The sequence below is a fragment of the Equus quagga genome, unplaced genomic scaffold (assembly GCF_021613505.1).
Source record: "Equus quagga isolate Etosha38 unplaced genomic scaffold, UCLA_HA_Equagga_1.0 73442_RagTag, whole genome shotgun sequence".
Lineage (NCBI taxonomy): Eukaryota > Metazoa > Chordata > Mammalia > Perissodactyla > Equidae > Equus > Equus quagga.
In genome coordinates, this window is record NW_025802777.1 from 5,433,167 (window position 1) to 5,445,254 (window position 12,088).

The 12,088-nt window shown below is 51.2% G+C and overlaps 1 long non-coding RNA gene across 1 annotated transcript; it reads right to left on the reverse strand.

Moving 5' to 3' along the window:
* Positions 1-239: 239 nt before the first annotated feature.
* LOC124234242 (uncharacterized) lies at positions 240-4,094 on the reverse strand. The gene is made up of 2 exons (XR_006887260.1): positions 3,978-4,094; positions 240-1,661 (listed from the first exon to the last, which is right to left on the reverse strand). It is a non-coding gene; the product is annotated as an uncharacterized LOC124234242 (long non-coding RNA).
* Positions 4,095-12,088: the final 7,994 nt, after the last annotated feature.

The following is a 12,088-nucleotide window of genomic DNA, read 5'->3' on the forward strand; positions in this document are numbered from 1 at the left end:
ACACACCACGCTTATTCAGGATTTGCCTATGGAACAGGAAATGCAGTGCTGAGAAGGATGATAATCAGCCCTAGAGGTCAGCCAACTCAGGTGAAAGTAAACAATGGCGCCATTGTTGGGTGTCACAACTAGAGAGGCGCTCCTGGCATTCAGTGGAGGCCAGGTGTATGCAGGAGAGAGACAGCTGAGCACTGGACCACAGGGCTTGGGTAACTGAAAAAAGGTGCGAGCAGCCAATGGCAAAGCAGACATACTCTTTATTCACTCTGGCCAACTGATGGTTGGACTGCAGCGGCTCCCCTTGTGGCCGCTTTTATATGACTACTGGACAAAAGTGGCAGACAGCCAGCAGACAATGTTTACATTATGCAGGTTACATAATGTGTTTACATACATGGTTGGCGCATGTGCTGCCTGCAGCGGACATGCTGAGTCACATCCGCCTGGAAGCTGCTCTGGTCTGATGGTCCACAGAACCTCCATCTCCCTTCCCTCCACCCCCATGGGACCTCAGCAGTGGGGGGAGCCTGTGGGAGGTAGGGGCACACAGCCCAATGCCTTGGACCCACATTCCACAACAACAACACAGAGAACAGCAAACGACCACCAAGAGACAAGCTATACTTCCTAATGTGATGAGAACCCACTGCCATGAGGAGGACAGCTTAGACCACCATTCCTGTAGGGGGTCTCCCATCAACATCTGGATCCTCAAGATCTCCTGCTTGGCCTGTCGCAAGGCTTGTGATATGTTCCTTGCTTTATCTGGTATATACATGTAACATTGCACCTCAATGACTGCACAGGTCTCCCCTTGTGCTGCAGTAAGGATGTCTAGAGCCATGCGGTTCTACAGCACAACCTTCCCGGTCTGGTCTACTTCATCAGTTAAGAGAGACAGGGCCTGGGCTGTATGATTGAGGGCCCGGGCAGTATGCTGTGCCAAGGCAGTAACGTGCCACTCCACAGCAATCATCCCCACGGACAGACTAAGAACAGTCTGTGGGTAAACCCACCAGGGTGTTCATTTCTCCTGCTGATAGCGCCCTTTTACCCTCTCCCAATTGCTGGGGCGCACATCCAAGGTTCTCCGAACGGTAGCCAGGAGATAGGGCCACCCCCGGGTACATCGCCCTGTCTAGTTGGCCGGGAGATAAGGCCATGCATAACTACCACATACCCAGAGACTGCCCATGGGTACACTGTCTGTGGGGATCGTTCCCACATAGGGACAGACATTCTACCAATACTTGGGCTGGGTCACTCACTGGATCTTCTGACACAGCTCCTTGGGTACCCACCCTGCTATCACATCCCCCTTTTGTTGCTCTATGCATAGGGGCACAGACGTGCGGAGCGCAACAGCCTCCCTGGGTAACCACCCATAGCCACCCCAGAGGCTTGGGGTTGCCCGGGGCCGTTTAGGTCCACGTTGTCAGTGCAGCTTCTGGTCCACTGGGCACCTTCTTTGGTCCCACTGAGCATTGGCAGGTCCCCAGGAATGCAATCAGGTCCGGTTTCCTTCTGAAGCAGGGTGGATGTGCCACGGCAAGCCTACTGCCACGATGGTGGGCAGTTCTGTGCACACCCAGCAGTTAGACACATTGGCCACCTCAGCAAAGGTGTGCGTCCAGTCCACAACACTATTTGCCACACTCCATCTATGGGCGAAAGGACAAAGAAGTGATAGGAACTAAGAGAGGCAAATCACATCCTTTGGACAGAACGCAGGCTAGTCACTTTCCTGGGACAAGAGGGTGTCTGCCAACAGGGTCCTTCCCGGCCATTGATACCACACCTTTTCTGCCTGCAGAGGCGCTGCAAGCGCTGGGTCCACATGCAGCAGTACAGGGGAACTCATTTTTGGCCACAAAGAAATCACATGTGTTCCCTTCAGGGCAGAACCAGCATCAGTCCATGGCAGCCTGACAGTTACCCGAGGGGGCCAAGTGCTGGTCACCCACGGGGTGGCATGTAAGTCTCATTGTTCCCCAAGTCCCCAGGGTGCTAAAAGCGCCAGCCACCTGCAGTGAGGGGCTTGTATCTTCCAAGGCCTTTCCCATTCTTTTACCTCCCCCATGTTAAGAAACGTTGGGGCCAGCAAAAGAATGTTTCCATTTCAGCCGTAGCCAGGCTTCAGTAACTCATCAGTAGTTACACTTGGAGCTGTATAGGGGCTGCAATGCAGCAAAGCCTCCATGGGGGCTGGCTCTACCTTTTGAGGTTTTTCATTCAACACCATCAGTACCTGCCACGACTGACTTGCCCAGCCTCGCAACGACGGGGGCTCTACGGCCGTGCGTAGGCCCTGCTTTAAAAGCCCATTATCCTCTCTATCATCCCGGCAGCAACTGGGTTGTAAGGAGTATGGAAGGTCCATTGGATGTCCACAGTGCCAGCCTGCTGTTGGACTTCTTGTCCTGTAAAGTGTGTCCCCTTGTCACTCTCCATGACCAAGGATCAACCATAAAGGGCACAGAGTACCTGCAGGGCCTGAATTGTCCGCCTCTGGTCTACGGCCGCACAGGGCCATGCAAAGAGTAAACCAGTGGCCGTATCAACAGCCAAAAAGGGGCCAAAAAGGCCCCTTTGGTCTTTGGTAATGGGCCAAGTAGTCCACCTGCCATGGGCCCAAGGGTACACGCCCTCTAGCTACTTGCTGCTGTGTGGACACTACTTTCCTTCTATTAGGAAAGGCCTGGGCACACACTGTGCATTCTTGGCATTCCGTCATTATTTCTTGCCATGTGAGGGGTAGCCCCCAGCGCTTGCTCACTGTTCCCATGGTCTGGCTCCCTGCGTGATTTAGGTGTTGACGTAGCCAGTGTGCCACATCTGCAGACAAGGCCCTTTCTAGCCACCTCACGGGTCAGAGTATCAGCCTCGTCATTCCCAGGAGCAGTCAGAGGCATGTGGCTGTGAACATGATACATTGTCACCTCTTTTTCATGGCCCAAGGCCCATAGTTCCTGCCACATGGCCTGCCTCCACACGGGGCGGTTCCCGGCCAACCATTGCTGAGCCCACCACACGGATAACCACAGGGTCAATGCCCAGTACACCGCCCAGCTGTCTGTACAAACAGCTGAGGGCCCTGGTTCACGGGCGATAACCATCCAGACGACCCATAATTCTGCCCACTGGCTGCTTTGGCCGGTGCCAGTATCAAACCAAATAGTATCAGTGCTTGGCTGCACAGCTGTGGCTGTCCACGTGGCAGCTGGCTCTCTACTAGAACCATCAGTATACCAGGCATCCTGCAGGATAGGGGCCTCCCCTCAGCAGAGGGCGTGGGCTCTATCTCTAGAGGAGTCTGTTCCCCCACAGCGAGGAGCTCAACCAGCCCTAACACCTGCTGCAACTCCACATTCAGGGGGCTGGAGCTCACCGAGCTCCTTTGTTCCAGATAAGCCCCCTACTTTGACAAGGTAGGGGTCTGGGCCGTGCCAGACCATGGACGGGTAGCCCATGACCGGAGCCATTCTTGAATGGAGTATGTGGTTCTAAGCTGGACAGGGGCCGTTTGTGTGATAGCCTCACACGCCATCAGGGCAGCATAGGTGGCTGCCAACTGTTTCTCCACTAGAGAATATTGTATTTCTGCTCCTTTCCACAGTTAGGACCAGAACCCAACAGGGGCTCACACCCGGTCGTGCTGCTGCCACAGGCCCCAGCCAAACCCTCTTGGGTAACGTGGATGTCCAATTCATATGGCCGTCCTGGATCAGCCATCTGGAAAGCCTGTGCCTGCTGCACAGCACGCCCAGCAGCCTTGAACGCTTGGTCCGTAGCATCTGTCCACAGGGTTCCCTTCTTTACCACCGTATATAGGGGTCTCAGCACCTGGCCTAAATGAGGGGTAAACATTTACCAGTACCCCAACAGGCCCAGAAATGTTTGCAATTGAGCTACAGTCATTGGCAGGGGGTACACCTGTATCTTGTCAATGATCGCCTCAGGTATCACCCTCATCTTACCTGACGAGACAACCCCTAAGAATTGACAGATAAACCAGGTCCCTGGACTTTGGTGTCATTGGCCACCCAACCACATGTTGCCAGATGCTTCCGCAGGGAATCAGCAGTGTGCTCTAGATCTGCAAGAGTCAGAGGTTAACGTAACATCGTCAGTATAGTGAAATACAAGCACTGCATCACTGTGAGCCCAGGCAGCGAAGTCCTGAGCAATGAGCCCGTGACAAATAGTGGGGCCATGCAGGTTTCCTTGTGGCCACACACAGAAAGTCCACTGTCTGTCATCCCAGGTGAAGGCAAGCTGATCTTGACTCTCAGCAGCAATATCGATGGAAAAGAAGGCATCAACGAGGTCCACAGCATAGTGGTACTGTCCCAATCGGACTGTTAAGCTGATCCATTGTCATGCACCGAGGACACAGCAGCATGCAACAGAGGAGTCACTTTATTTAATTCCCAGTAATCCACTGTCATACGCCACGTGCTGTCAGGCTTCCTCACTGGCCAAACCAAGGAATTATAAGGGCTGTGGGTGGATGGCACGATCCTAACCTCTTCCAACTTTACAACAGTCTGTGTGATCTCCTCATGTCCACCCGAGAGGCAATACTCTCAGGTGGTCACCACACATCGTGGCAGAGGCAACACTTGTGGCAGGTGGTGTGTATGCCCCCCGGACAACAGTCTTAACCACATGCACCCATAGGTGGAACTCGCCCATGGTCATCTGCAGGCACAGTCTTTGCAAGACGTCCACCCCCAGAACATACTCGGGCATAGGAGACACATACACTGTGTACACTTGGGGTGGCAAACGGCCAATGCCAAGGGACAGGGACACTGGATTCACTTTCACGGTATGGCCTCCATAGCCGTCGACATATGCCGGCTTCCCTGGAGACTTATCCGAGTTGCCGTTAATCAGACTGCAATCAGCTCCAGTATCTACCAACGCCAGCACACACTGCACATCGGTGGGAGACCAGCAAATCGCAAGTTCCACATGTGGCCTCCAGTCCTCCAGGGATCCCCCAAGCCGGGCACCTCAGCCTTCCCCCTGGTCAAAGAGGTACACGGGCTCCCTCTCTGAGGGCTGCATAAAGTCCCGGAGGCTCACTTGCCTACTCTGACGGGATTCTTTCCCGTTTCCACAGTCTTTTGGAACTGTTGCTCAGGCTTCAACTGGTGCCACAGCGCCACCATGACAGCATTCGGTTGCCGGTCTGTTTTTGTCTGATCAATGCCTGAGGCTAGCAGGTCAATCCACATTTGCATACATGTGATTCGCTTGGGCCCTTTCTCCGCTGAGCCTGCTCTCTGCTTGGGCGCCACCCGCCGTGCGACATACACGGTTTTCTCCTTCTGTTGACCTTCTACATCCCCCAAAGTGGCCATTGCAGTGGTTACCTCATGTATCCGGTGCCGCACATAAGGTGCCAAAATGGCCACCAAGGACCCAAAAGCATTGGATGGGGCTGAGTGAAGAACCAAGTCCTTCATCCCGGACGTAAAGTGCTTGTCATCAGGCCCCCAGGTATTCAGGTTAAAAATGGCTTGCCGCATTCCCAATTTGTGGATAACTTGGACCAGTTCCGCGTAGGTCTGCCATCGGCTCACAGTCGCCAGGAGCTCCCCAGCATTATCCCACACAGTCCAGGCGGCAGCCGTCACCCACTCCATCATGGAATGATTTCCTTGCCCTTGGCCTAGCTCATGGCTATTCTGGAGCCGCTGCCAAAGGGAAAGATGTAACGTATGGAGGCCAGCTTCTCCATCTTGTCAGGGGCACGGATTATGCTATCCGCCCCCTCATCCCACAGGCGCAGGAGCCAGACCAGTATGGGCTCAGCAGCCGTTGCCTGCACTACTTACACAGGTCCCGCAGTTCCACTGGCGTATAAGGGGTATACGCCGTGAACTCTGTCACGATCGGGGCTCCTTGGGCGACACCTCCTGGACTCAAGGGCTGCTCATGCTTTACCTTTTGCTGCATTACTGGCCAAGAATGGAGGGGGCATGCTTCCTCCACGTGCCCGTCCTCAGCATCCTCCGCCATCTGGCTGCGAGGCGCCCTTGCCAGCTCTTGTTCCAACTGCCACACCTGCACCTCCAGGGCATCCTTCTTGGCTTCGAGTTCCCATATGCAGGCTGCATCCTGCAGGGCAGAATCCATGTTGCGGTGTAATGCTGTCAAAAACAGCCAACTGGCATGCCCCATGCGGGCTGGGCCTTCTCTGGTACCTGTTCCCCTAGGCTATGTAGAGCCATCTCACTGCCAACCTTGGTACCATCCATGGACTCCCACCCTTCCACAGGGGCCCAATTCAACAGGACCTCAGCCACCAGAAACCATATACTAGTGTGTGGCCACATGTCTGTCCCATCAGCCTCAGGAGCCATAGGTCCACTCACCTCAGAATCCTGCCAGCTACACCAAGTATATGCAGGAGTGAAACAGCCAAGCACTGGACCACGGGGCTCGGGGAACTGAAAAAAGGTGTGAACAGCTGATGGTAAGGCAGACGTACTATTTATTCACTCTGGCCAACAGATGGTGGGAGCGCAGCATCTCCCCCTTGGGGCCACTTTTATATGACTACTAGACAAAAGTGGGAGACAGCCAGCAGACAATGTTTACATTATGCAGGTTACATAAGGTGTTTACATACACGGTTGGCGCATGCGCTGCCTGCAGCTGACATGCTGAGTCACATCTGCCTGGAAGCTGCTCTGGTCTGATTGTCCATAGTACCTCCTTTTCCCTTCACCAGGGATGCTGCTAACATCCTACAGTGCACAGGATAGCCTCTCAAGACAAAGAATTATCTAATTCAAAATGTCACTAGTGCCAAGGCTGAGAAACTGTGTCCTAAACCAAACCCTTGGGCCTGCCCAGTGCTGTGTTACTTCCACCCAGGGAAGCTTGTCCTGTGATGGCAGGCCATGAGGAGGCTGAGTTTCTAGAGCTGTGGGCACTTCGACCCACCTTCTGTCCCTTCCTCAAGGAGGTATAAATGCCCCCTGCTTGCCAGTGTTGCCTGCCTGTGGGTCTGCCCTGTAAACAACTCAAGACACTAGATCTAGAAACCCAGCCTTCCCTAGGAGCTTGAGGCAGGACGTGAACAAGACTGCGCTGGGGTCCAGGGGGCGCCATTGCTTACATTCACCCCTGAGTTGGCTGACCTCTAGCGGTGGGTGGGAGGAAGCAACAGCCCAGGGGCTGGCTGATTGTCATCCCTTTTCAAGACTGCCTTGTCACATAGGCAAATCCTGAATAAACATGGTGTGCGTTCCTAATTTTTACTTTCAAGAGAAAAAAGTAAAGATCAGGCAAATGAACTGATCTAAGGATTCTGTGAAAGGAAAGAAAATATACTTCTAGGTCATGATAGAACTGAGTCAACGCTGAAGGCCTGAGCTTGAATGTAATGTGCCTTACTCACAATTTTGTACATGTGTGTTAGGCAAGTTCCAGTAAAAAGAAAGGAAATAGAAAATATTCTACTTTCTAGGGGGAAGGGGTGGGGAAGTTGTGGGTGGTGAAAGCAAAAGTCCCGCGTTATTCCTGGTCACTCGCATCTCTGCGTAAGGGCAACACAGCTTGTAGTCCTTGCTCTGTGACCTTGGGTGTGATATTGTGGCTCTGGCGCCAGGCCAACTGGGTGTGACTCCTTATCAGCTTGTGTCCTTGGGCATGTTACTTAACCTTTCTGTGCCTCCATTTCCTTATCAGTCAATTAGAGATAATAATAGTACTTATGCATAGGGTTGTTGTCAGAACAAAGTGAATAAATATTTATAAGGTGCTTAGAGCAGAGCCCGGCCTTTGTTAATATTGCCTCAATGTCTGTGGATCACTCCTAAGATCTTTTTTTTTAGCTGTAACAGTGAGTCAATGGTCCTTTTTCTGCTGCTATCCACGATCTGATATTATGTAATAATAATGCTGGCCCCAAATGCTGGCCCTGGAGGCCATGCCTCATGCAGAACCAGCAGATAGAGCACCATGAGATCCACTTTGCTTGGCTTTCCAAGCAGCACACATCTTGAAGGGATTTTCATCAACAAGGTTGAAACACAGAATCTAAGACTAAACTGAGCTTTGCTGGAAGTTTAATTCACTGGACTCTGGTCCAGCGGCATCATTTTGCCTGAGATTTTCCTTGGAGAATTTCACTATTCCTACAAGATGGCATGTCACTTTCTCTACTTGTGTTTCTGCTTCTTCCTGTTTCTCTTGGGTGTAGATGAATGCTCTTGTTTTGTTTAGGAGGAAGGCTGATGCTGGAGAAGGTTCTAGAAGGAGTGTGGAGACGGTGAAATCTAACAGCCCCTTTTAGCCCTGGGGAGACGGAGGCCTGGGGAGGTGAGGGAGTTGCTCAAGGACTGGCCAGCCTGGAGTGGCACAAACAGTGCCCTGCGTTCCCAGGCTGGTTGAACTCAGGACCGTACAGAAATGACAGGCTGATGGTGACCTGTCATTGGTCCTGCTCCCTTCCTGGTAAGAAGAAAGGTGGCCCTATGGCAAGCCCTGAGGACAGTATGGGCAGTGGGAAGAAAGTATAGTCTCTTCCCCTTCTCCATCACATTCCACATGGGGATGCTGCCAGGACTGGGGACCGCCAGCTTCCACCCTCACAACCACACAAAACCAGGATCGACCTGGCTCCCTTAGAAACATTTGATGCCTGTCCCTTCCTTTGAAGTCTTCTGGTCTCATAGCCTCCTCTGCTGGTAGGAGGTGACAGGAGTTTGCCAACTGGGAAGGATGACGTACGTCCAGTTTCCACCGGTTGTTCTGATACAATTATTAACAAAGCCCCTTTTACTTTCAAAAGTGCCTCAGTTGGAGGATGACTTCTATGATTCATCCTACATTTAGTGCCTCCTGAAACTTTACAGCTGGAAAGCATACTCAGGTGTGGCCATGGGCGGGGCAGGGCAGGGCTGGAGCCTGTAGGTCTCCACCTGGGTCCGTTGGCAGAGCCAGGCTCTGTTCAGAGAGCCCTGCATGAACCTGGCTGTGGAACAGCACCTGTCGCCCCTTCCCCTTCTTTCCCTGCCCAGCGCCAGCCCACTGGTGCAGCCAGGGGTGCACACGCCCAAGGCAGGTGCAGTGGATTACCCCAGGGCTGGCATCGCAGTGAGGGGGGATGTCAGGCAGGCACCATGTGTTGTTCAGGATGTGATGGCCAAAATTCCACAAGAAGCAGAGAAAAGACTGTGAGCTCTGCCTCAAGGCAGACACGGGGGAGAATCCTGATAGATCTCTGCAGTGCTTGGAGGAAGACCAGAGATAAGGGACACAGCATGTTTCAGATTCGATTGCTCAGCACTTTGGTGGATTTCCTGCGAGGCAGCCTGGATTAACGTCATTACGCCACTAATATTGTTGCATTGCAGATACCATGGCTGAACCTAGAGTGTAAACCTTTGAGATCTTGGTGGGCCCTCATGGGGTCCCTCCATGGGGAGCAGCATAAACCAGCTCCCGTGGCAGTTTTCTGTCTAGCAAGAGGGGGTGCTTAAATGGACACTGGGGCAGTCTCTTTCCAAGTGGAGCATCTAACTGCATGTGTGTAAAGCGAGTCCCTCCCCCCAACGCCCACTTCCATTGCTGGCTTCCACGGGACTAGGAAGCTCTGCGGAGAGAACAGCTTTAAGCGCCTTTTACTCGTTGGACTCACCCAGACCTGTCTGAAGGATAGGCAGTGCTCACAGGAACACACTGCAGGAGGGACAAACAGGAGAGAGGAGAGGGTTTGGGACAGAACTCCCCAGGAGGGAGAGAAGAATCAAGCAAGCTTCTCCAAATCCATCACCAAGGCAGAGGAACTGGGACCAAATGATTATTTTTCCCAGCTAGATAGACTGTAGCACTGCCCTCAACTCTAAGTAGTTAATGAGTATTTTTGTTCAAGTCTTACCTCTACCCTCCTCCCCAGCTAGACCCAAGCTCCCTGAGGGCTAGACCCTGTCTTTTTCATCACACAATCTCCCTCACCAAGTGCAGTGTCTGGTACCCTGTAGGTAACGATGGGCACCCCGGCATAGCTGGACAGTCTCCAGTGTGGAAGAAAACTGACACCTGTCACCTGCCTCCCTGGCCAGGTGTATGGGCTCCAGCAGAGCAGTGGTAGGGGAGTGAATTGAAAGGACTGGGGTCCCACTGGCTAGGCACAAGACAAGGGCGTGTCTGGCGGCCATGACAGCATGCTGTCGTGAAGAGATTGACGAGCCCTCCAGACGGCCAATTGCAGACAGCCGAGGGGACCCTGTGCGGGCCAGGGGAGGAGTTGCCCTTTGGGGAACCGTCAGCTCTTAGTGCAACCACACTGTCTAGACCAGCTGCAGGGGACAACCAAGACTGGAGATGAGCAGGAATATTAGGGTCGAGGACTCTGAAAAGGATGAGGTTTCCTCTAGCCAGACATCAAGATGTACATGTCTGTGTAATATGTAAAGTGAATTAATGTAATATGCAATGTGTTAATCATGTAATATGGAGGGTATTATTTGTGTGATATGCAATGTGCATCACTGAGATGTGTAATGTGTGGGATAGAAGATAGGATAATGTGTGATGTGTTATTAATGCAATGTGTAATGTGCTATTAATGTAGTACAAAATGTATTAATGTAATATGTAATGTGTTATCAATGTAAAGTGTAATGTATCTCAATGTAATGTGCACTGTTAATGAAATATGTAATATGTAATGCAAATTAAAATAATGTGTAAAATATATTAATAACAGAATATGTAACATGTAAAGTGTAATAACATAACAGATAATGTGTATTGCTGTAATATGAGTGTGTTATTAACAGGATGTAGAACGTAAGTTGGATGTAGTTAGAGTTAAATGGCTGTGAGGACATGGTACACCCCCGGATGACCAGTCCTGGTCCAGGTCTTTTCTCAAAGGCTGAGTGGGGACAAAGTCACAGGAACAGGGTCTCAGGGAAAGACCTGGACTTTCCATAGCCAAAGGGAAAGTCCACAGGAACTGAAACGTGAGCCAACCACACACACACACACACACACACCCACATGCACACACACACACACAACACTGTATTTTCAAGGAACAATAACTTGCAACACACTCTGCCCTCTAACTCTTTGATAAAGAATTATTTTTAAAGGCTTTCAAATAATGAATACTTTAAAGGATCTTTCAAAAGACTAGACCTTCCAGCTGTCTTCCAAGAACACAGGGAGGACATAGATAGACAGACAGATGAGAGATAGACAGATAGATAGATAAGGTGATAGATAGATAGGTGATAGATAGATAGATGATAGATAGATAGGCAATAGATAGATAGATGATTGACTGAAAGACAGATGATAGATTTACTATTTACGTGTCTGTTATACGCAGTGTGTGTCCTATGCTTTCTCTTCACTAGGGTTCTCAACCTCAGCACTACTGACATATGGGGGCAGATAACTCAGTTGTGGGGGCTGTTCTGTGCCTTATAGGATGTGTAGCACCATCTCTGGCCTCTACCCACTAGATGCCAGTAGCACCCCTCCAGCTGTCACAACCAAAAGAAATCTCTAGACATTTTGCCAAATGTCCCCTGTCAAGTGTGAAATCACAGCCAGCTGAGAAGCCCGGCTCTACACGCTCAGGGAGAGCACAGCAACAAGTTTAGGAGCACAGACCCCAGAGCTAGATGGCCTTGGTTCAAATCCTGACTCCCCACACAGTAGCTTGGCAAATTGACCTCTCTGTGCCTTGATGTACTCATCTGTAAAATGGGGGTGATATCAGCTCCGACACCATGCGTCTGTTCTGAGAACTAGATGAGCTAAGATGTGTATAGCATTTGCTACAGATCTGGCATAAAGTAAGAGCTTAGCTCTTGTTATTCTAAATCCCCAAAGAAACAGAATGGAAAGGAAAGGCAAGGGAGTTCTGCCCCCATAAATAAGTGAGAATAAAGAGCACGAGGATGAGAAAGTCTGAACATGTACTTTGATTCTTAGCCAGAAAGCCCTGGTGTCTGTACTCCGGTGGAGTGCACGTGAAATGACATCTTCCTCGAATTAGAATCAGATTTATGAAAACAAAGTATTTCAAGAACAAGAGGGTGCTTATCAG